This window comes from Grus americana, chromosome 2, assembly GCF_028858705.1.
Source record: "Grus americana isolate bGruAme1 chromosome 2, bGruAme1.mat, whole genome shotgun sequence".
Taxonomy (NCBI): Eukaryota; Metazoa; Chordata; class Aves; order Gruiformes; family Gruidae; genus Grus; species Grus americana.
Window position 1 is genome coordinate 42,764,546 of NC_072853.1, and position 8,022 is coordinate 42,772,567.

Genomic DNA, 8,022 nt, shown 5'->3' on the forward strand with positions numbered 1-8,022 from the left:
GACATCGTCACAAAAATCTGCAACAAAAGATATTGCAGCAAAAACCTGGCAAAACCGGGAGTGGGAAACAGGAGTGGAAAGCCTGAGCAAAGCGTCTTGGAGTAGCGAGTGAAGCAGAAGTAACCGGAGAGCGTAAAGTGAGGAGAAAACGGGGACAGGGCGGACAGAGGGAGTTGACATGAAAACGGGCAAAAAGGCGGCAAGGTCGGAGTGGGGTGCCGGAGGCAGGGGTTGCGCGGGTGGGTGAGTGAGTAGGAGGGAGGGAGGAAGGAAAGCAAGTGTGGGGAAGCAGCCATGTGTCATGGTACAGGGACACCAGTAACTGTTTTGCTCACAGACTTCTTTCCTGTGGAGTCCTGCTTCAGGCACCAGATCAGATTTAATCTGAGGAAACCATCGTTGTGAAGGAAACTGTTGTTATTTGGTGAGACCTGCTGACCTGTTGTGCGATATGGAAGGTATTTAGAAAAGGAGGCAGGTAAGAGAAAAGGGAAGGTGCAATGCTGAGCAGACCATGGGATGCTGCCCTGTAGAATCAGATTTTATCCTTGCCTCCACTGCAGAGACTCTATGTGAAGATGCACAAGGTTTGAGAGATTTTCCACAGAGAGCACTGAGTGATGGACTATTCTGCTCTGCTTAGATTATTCAGAATTTATCTGTAAAATGCATGAAATCCAGGTCTCTCTGAAGACCATTACAAAGCCTTCCTAGTCATCACCGGGACAGGATTTCTCAGATAATAATTACAGACTTTGTGATCTCTTCAGAAGTGTATCATACATGCCTGCCCTGCCTTTAGGCCCTCTGCAAGGTGTTTGCTTTTGACAAGCTGGGATACTGGGCTTTACGTTAGCTACATTCAACACATGATGTGCTGTGCAGTTTGTCAGCTGTGCTGTCTCATTCTGTTTGCATCACTAGATTTTGGGTAACAAGGCTATACAGCCTCATGAGGATGCAAGATGTCCTCAGGATTTGTAAGATGTTTCACATAGGAAATATGCAAAAGGGAGTTTGGAGGCAGAAGGACTGACTGTTCAGGTGACAGTAGCACAACTGCTGTCCAGCAGCAAATTCTGTCCACTTACAAACAAAAATCTTAAACCTAATTGTATCCTGAATCACGCACCATCTTACACCTGATATAACCAAATAACAAGTCATTAATCAGGACTCGTGATACATCTATCACAATAGTAATTAAATACTTCAGAAATACAGGGAAAGGTTACACCGGTTCTAGCACTTGTATGGGTATAACTGCATCTGCCATTAGGATGTTACGTCACCTTCATATTTCAAAACTGAAAAAGCAGTAAAATAATAAATCTTTCAGCACATTGTTTAGCAACAGCCATGTGCTGAGTGTTTAAAAGTTGAATTGTGAATTGCAAAATATTTTGAAAATTATTATACTCCTCATCTTAAGGAAACAATACTACATTTCAAGTGAAATGCAGAGATTACTTTTGTATAAGAACAAGATGGCTGTTCTTTTATAGTATCTAAGCCCAATACCCTGCAGCCCTCCCAGGAGGAGCCACCAGCAGGTAAGACTAGACATGTGGGAATGCCTCCTAATACTCTCCCGTTCTCCAGCCATCTGCAGCTGATGGCATATGGCCTGTTTAGTAAGACAGTGAATTAATTTCTCCTCATGGTACTTGTCCAGTTTTTCCCTGGATCCATCATCTAGCAGTGAATTGCACTGGTCCATCAGTTTGCATGAGAAGTCACCTTTTTCATTTTGAACGTGGCTTCTCCCAGCTTCATGTGATGCTTCCCTTATGGAAGAGTGAGTGAGCAAGTGGGTCCCTTCCAACTCAAGATATTCTATGATTCTATGACCACTTCACACTGAGTTGGTGTGGGGTTGATATGTCCTTCCACTGGAACCTGCAATGATTTATCTGATCCACACAAATGAAGCCAAAGCAACCAGCGGCTCTGTAGCCAGCTCCCCAGGCTGCCTGCCCTCCTCTGCCCACCTTTGCTTTCCTCTGGCAGGTCCTGTTCAGAAACACTTCCTTCTCTACTGCCCTCACCTCTTTTCTGCTCCTTGCTCTCACACACTCTCCTAGGCCGCAGCTTCAAAGCCCTTCTTGGACCTCTCTGTTGCTATTTTTTTTTTATATCTTAGGTGATAGTGAAGACCTCCGGTGCTTCTCAGAACGTGACCTTACCTCCCAGCTGACTTTAAAGTTCTTACTTATTTCGTTCATTTTAAATCCCTTTTCAAGGCTAACTTCCATGACAGATACTGACCAAATAATGATGAGTTGAGGGATGCTGAGAATAGCATCCTTAGCTATTAAAAATAAAACAAAAGCAAATATATGCAATGTGTATAAAATAGAAGATATTCTCACAGTAACTCTTACCTGCTCATGTAATTCTGAGCTCCAGCCTTAACATGCACGTCTCCCTTACCGTATATGAGAAGTGCTGGAGAAATAAGGCAAATATTTCTGAATCAAGCTGGGGTTTGTTATATGTTTATGTAAGAACTTATAGAAAAGAACCTTCACTGTTTTCTTGGAGGAAGTTATCTGATTATATATGTATCTGAATATAATAAAATCCCAAATAGTTTATCAACATCTTGGTTTATAAGCAGATGTTAAGTTTAAGAACAATATTTAAATATGGTAAAATTTTCTAAGTTAACGTGTTACAAAAGAAAAGTACTTCTATCATGTTTCTGTAGTGGATAAGCTGAGAGAAGTATTTGAGAGTGATTAACTCAATGTATTCTCTCTTAGTAGAAAGGGATATGGAGATCTGAATGCCATACATGAGAACCTCTAATCTCTGCAATTTATATATCGGAAGAATTGATTCAGCTGAAGTATCTGGATGACTTTCTGCAATGTGTGCACTGGTTCTGGCTGATCCAAATGCCAGTTGTAATGGTCTTTGTACCTGAGGTTTTTCTACCTGTTGTTCTCTACCTTTTCAGTCTTTTGCTTCACGTTCACAAGAGAAAAGGTGGCTTAAAGGGACATTATTCCAATGAACTGTGGGACAGAAGGCAGCAAATGGTGACATATCTGTGGAACTTCAATGGAAAATTATGGCATGGTGAGGGTTTTTTTCTTTTAACTTGAAAATAGTCTCTAATGAAGAGGAAGAACGGGAGGAAATAACAGTTCTCCAGTTGCAGATGTACACAGAAGGACATACAATTGGCTCTCCAGTCCTCTAAAAGGCTATTTGCCAATGTATAAATGACCAGATAATCAAATATTTTTCATGACTTGCAGAACTAGAGGTGTCTCAGTATTATCTCCTTTTCACTCTTTTTTGTAAAGACTGGAGCCCACTGAGCAAATGCAAATCATAAGGTCAAGGTAGTTTGACAGTCGATTTTGTGACCATCTGTGAGAGATTTTTTTTTCTGTGCCAAAGTCCCCTTTGACACTTAGATATGAGTGATCTGGCATATGAGAAAGTAATTTTATGTGGTAACATTGTCTCAGTGAGAATTAAACTTTTATAGTCCCCAAAACCTTGCACTTCTAATTCTTGTTCAGCACATAACAATTTTTTTCTTTTATTTTGAAGTACATGAAGCCCTCCCAGCTAGATTCGGTATTTTCTTTAAATGGTTGATGAGCCAAACGAATGTTTAAAAGCACATAAAGTGAACATGATATTCAGGCACGTTATTTAGGTCTGTTACTTCCTATATGGTGCATTTTTGATCCCCTAATTGCCTTCTTAAAGACATCTTAAGTCTCAGCCCTCTAGTAATGGGCAGAATCCTTTAATTATGCTGTAGCTGAACACAGACTATGTCATTAGACAAATCTATGGGAGATGCAGGTTCTTGTAATCACTGTGGTTGCCTTAGCTGTTATGGTTTGTTGGGCATTTGCAGTTACAGTGATACAATAACACTGTTAAACAGTCATTATTTCACTTTCACAGAAGCAAAGCACAAGTGTTTAAGAGGAAGTCTATTGAAAAAATTAGAAATAAAGAGGTGCTTTGGTCACAGCTCCATGTCCTTTGATTCCAGGACAGAAAATGAATTTTAATTGCTCTTATTTTTATACAGTGAAGGGTTCTGGGTTTTTTGTTGTTGTTGTTCTGTTTTCTTTTGGTTTGGTTTGGGGTTTTTTTTTGTGTGTGTGTTTGTGGGGTTTTTTTAGGGGGGGGGTGGTGGTGTCTTTTCTGTATAAACCAGGTGAAATAAGCATATGTGACATTTCACCAGAGGGGAGAAATTCCCACAGAACAGGTAACTGTTTTGTTGCACCACTGGGGAGTCCCGTCGGTTATTGCTGGTACCTTTAATTCCTACATAAAGAATCTTCTAGCTCATGGTAGGAGGCAAAAGCCAGAAAGACTAGAAAGATAACAGATAACTTTTATAACGCTTGTACCATGGATTTGATTGTTCGCTGGTTCCATACGTCTTCACAGCCCAAATGACTACTGTCAGTGCCTGCTGTCTTCAAAGCACCTTTGAATCCCATGGGAACCATAATTAATTGGAACAGTACCTGTTTGGTCTTGCCAGTTATCAGACAGTTAACCTAATACTTCTGTTTCTTCCCACTGTACTCTTTACTTTAACTTTTAATATTCTTTTGTTTTTTGGTTTGGTGGGGTTTTTTTTTGTATGGTAGCACATGCAGTTAAATCGTATCCAGTTACGTAGTCCTAGATAATGGACCAGACCATTTATTTTACAAGCAACCACTATTAATTTGCACTCTTGGAAGTCCTGCTGATGTAGTTTAAGCCAGAGGAGACTACATCCTGAGACTGTGAACACATTGAGGACATCTTAAAAAATTAATTCCTCTTTAGCATAAAATATATTTCTCTTTAAATTGGGCTAGTTCTTATAGATGCAGCCTTTTGTGACTATTCCTATAAGAAAGTTTTATAGTGCTTTATCACAGCTCACTTTTTCAGTGCAGCTTTGAAAATAATAACTTTATGTTTCTCTGTTGCTTATTAATTTTTGCTTGCAAGTTTGTGGACCTTTTGGCATTGTATAAGATCCCTAGTCATAGATCCATTATATTAAGTAGTATGTACATACTGAGTGAAGAGATTGTTTCTAATCTAAAGAGTGGGTAGCAATTTTGTGCAAAGAATGCAAGACTTCTGTGGAGATTTATTATGCTTTCAGGCCAAAAAATTGGTGTCAAAGAAAGACAAATCAAAGGTCATGGCCATGGGCAAGAGCTTATAGAAGTGATTAATTTTTCACCTCAGCAGCCACCACTGACCACAAAACAAGATCATACTGGTTGAAGTAACTGCAAGGTAACAAAACTAGTCTAACGGATCTAGCCTCCTAAGAAACAGGGTGGCAAATTAGGGGCATGCCCTTGCCTGTCTGCATTAAAGCAGCTTAATGTTAGTGGTTCCATAATAAAAAGGTCTTCCATATAAGGGTTTTCCTCTGACACTGAACTTGTTCCTGCTGAGGTCCTGACCTGCAGATAGATTATATATTTGGATTACATGGTTTTAAATTTATTTGCTGTGTTTCATGATTAGTATTTTCAGTAAAATTCTAGGGGATATGTTATTTCTCTAGAACTAATCATTGAACCGTCTTGGTTCCTAGTTCATATTTAAGGATCCAAAAGCTTTAGCTGCATTTTTATTTTCAATGTTTTTGCTGAATGGGAAACTTTTATTTCATTCTGCTCTTTCTGCACTCTCTTAGCCCATCAAGTATTTTTAACTTCCTTAGATATAGCATATGACTATGAGAAACTATAGACAGTTTGTTCATCTGGGAGGTATTTCCCCCTATTCAATGGTTTGGCTGCAAATAACTCTGATGGATGTGAGGAGAGACTACCTACTGAAATATAATTTACAAATAAGAGATTTCCTTTCTCTGTTACAAGCTCATATTAAAGGGTGACCACATATAGAGAGGAATGGCACAGGAATGCACCAAACCAGCAACTTTCTTTGAGATGAAGAGCGATATAATTAGAGAATCAGGAAGAAGCTTGTTGGTTTTTAACTACATTTATGCTAGGAAATGAAGTAGTCAATCATCAGAGTTAAACAGCTATTGTAACTTGTGATTCAGGGGTACTTAAGCTAATTGCTTACTGCTTTTTTAATAGAATACGACTTTTTTAACACAAGGCAGTGTGGCAGGGAAGACTTGCTCGATTTATGTGGTTTAGCTCAAATCAGGATCAATATAGTTTAGTGATTTATTAATGACACGTAATTAGCCAGCAGTCAGTGAACTTCACATTCTGGATCCATATCAGCAGGCCAACAGGTAAACCAGAATACAAACCACTTGCAAGATGTTAAAAAGCACCTACAAGTTTCTAAACACCCTAATCCCCACCACTTCTAATCCCACAGAAGCAGGCTCATGTGTGTGCACCCCTCTCGCACAGGATGGGGGGGGGTGACAAGTGCACCCCCCTCTTTTGCCCATGCACGTTCTCCTGCTGGAGATGGTGCTGCTCTGCCTTTGTGTGTGGCGAGAAGGTACCCCACGAGTTCCTGCACGCTCCCTGAGCTGTGGCTCCTGCTGCTGCTGCTGCTGCTGCACCCCGTACTGTCAGCCCTGCTCTCCCCGTGGGACAGGGAGGATGCCGCGTCAGGCCGAGATGGGGTGCAGCGGGGTGATTCCTGCAGCACCCGAGGCAGGGGTCTGACTGCTGTGCTGAGCACCTTCCCACTCCCAGGTCTCACCCCACAGTCACAAGTTTCCTTCCATCTTCTATACTTCTCCTCAGGCTGACGCTTTTCTCAAAAGCCTCTTGGTAATCCCCTGGTTGCCGCTTAATCCAGCGGATGCCTGTTGTAAATAGATGTTGTCATTATTCCTTTCCCCATTTAATTCTGTTCTGGAGTAACCTCCTCTCAGACCAGGCAATTTTGGGTGTCCTGTCCGTACAGGCTGTTTCAGTCACACTCCTGCCATACCACCAGTTACTATCCAGGCCATGTTACCCGGACAGGTCCATCAGGAGGTTTTGTTACCTCAAAAATCAGCTGGTGTAAAATTGTTATTATAACATTTTATATTCTTGACAGGTGAGAAGCTGCGTGGGGTGGAAGAAATGCCAGATGGTCCATCACTCACCGTGGAGCCACCTGGCTTATCCAGCCAGAGCACGGGCTCTGTCACTCCATAGCTGGTCATTTCACGTTTCTCATTCTATGAGAGAATGTTAAGTAAGAAATATTTAAAATTAAAATATTTTGATGTAACTCACAGATAAATATGTACCTACAGTAATTCTGGTAAGAAAAGAGAAACGTAAAGAGACAAACCAAAGCGGCTGTTATCCCAGTCTCTTCAGCTGTGGCCAGCCGTAGCTAACCAAGGCTAAGAAAAAAAATAAGAATAAGCCATGTCTGCTATGGCAGTTCCCCAGATAAATTTGAATTATATATATTCTGTTTTGTTTTCTGTTTATTTTCTTGTAATTGCCAGCATTTGATTTGCCATTGACCATAATCAAGCATGGGACTCAGGAATAACATTTTCACAGAAATATCTATTGAAAGTTTTGGATCTATTTCCCAAGTGGCTCTTGCATCCTGTCCCAACTTGAGCTTATTTATCGCTACAGAAATGGTGTATCTTCTAATGGCTTTGGAAATCTGTGGTGTCCTATTGCTCACAACTGCTAACAGAGCATAGCTTTCCAGAAGCCATTAATACAGCATTATCGACATAAAGCATAGCAGTGCCCTTTGCTCTGTGTCTTTTTTATTAACATTAGATATTATCTAAGGTATATGCAATAAATTTCCTTTCCATCCTCTTTCCACGCACCTTGATTTTTCAGTGCTTCTAAATACCAGTTCCTTGATCTGAGCACAGTTTCTCATAAGGACTGCCAAAAGCAAAGGGGCACATGATAGGGACGTGGGACCAAGGGCTGGGGACTTACTAAACCCGGTTTGCCACCAGAGAAAACATGATGTTGGATGACATCCTAGAAATAACATAAGTTAAACAATGTATTGTTAAATTGTTTTTATTCTTGCAGGAGAGCCATCAAA

General features: G+C 40.6%; 1 long non-coding RNA gene across 2 annotated transcripts; it reads left to right on the forward strand.

Moving 5' to 3' along the window:
• Nucleotides 1-5: 5 nt before the first annotated feature.
• On the forward strand, nt 6-7,281 carry LOC129203353 (uncharacterized). Of its 2 annotated transcripts, none has more exons than XR_008575991.1 (3): nt 6-137; nt 2,963-3,084; nt 7,045-7,281. It is a non-coding gene; the product is annotated as an uncharacterized LOC129203353 (long non-coding RNA). The 2 variants fall into 2 exon arrangements; XR_008575990.1 differs by lacking the exon at nt 6-137 and adding an exon at nt 339-478.
• Nucleotides 7,282-8,022: the final 741 nt, after the last annotated feature.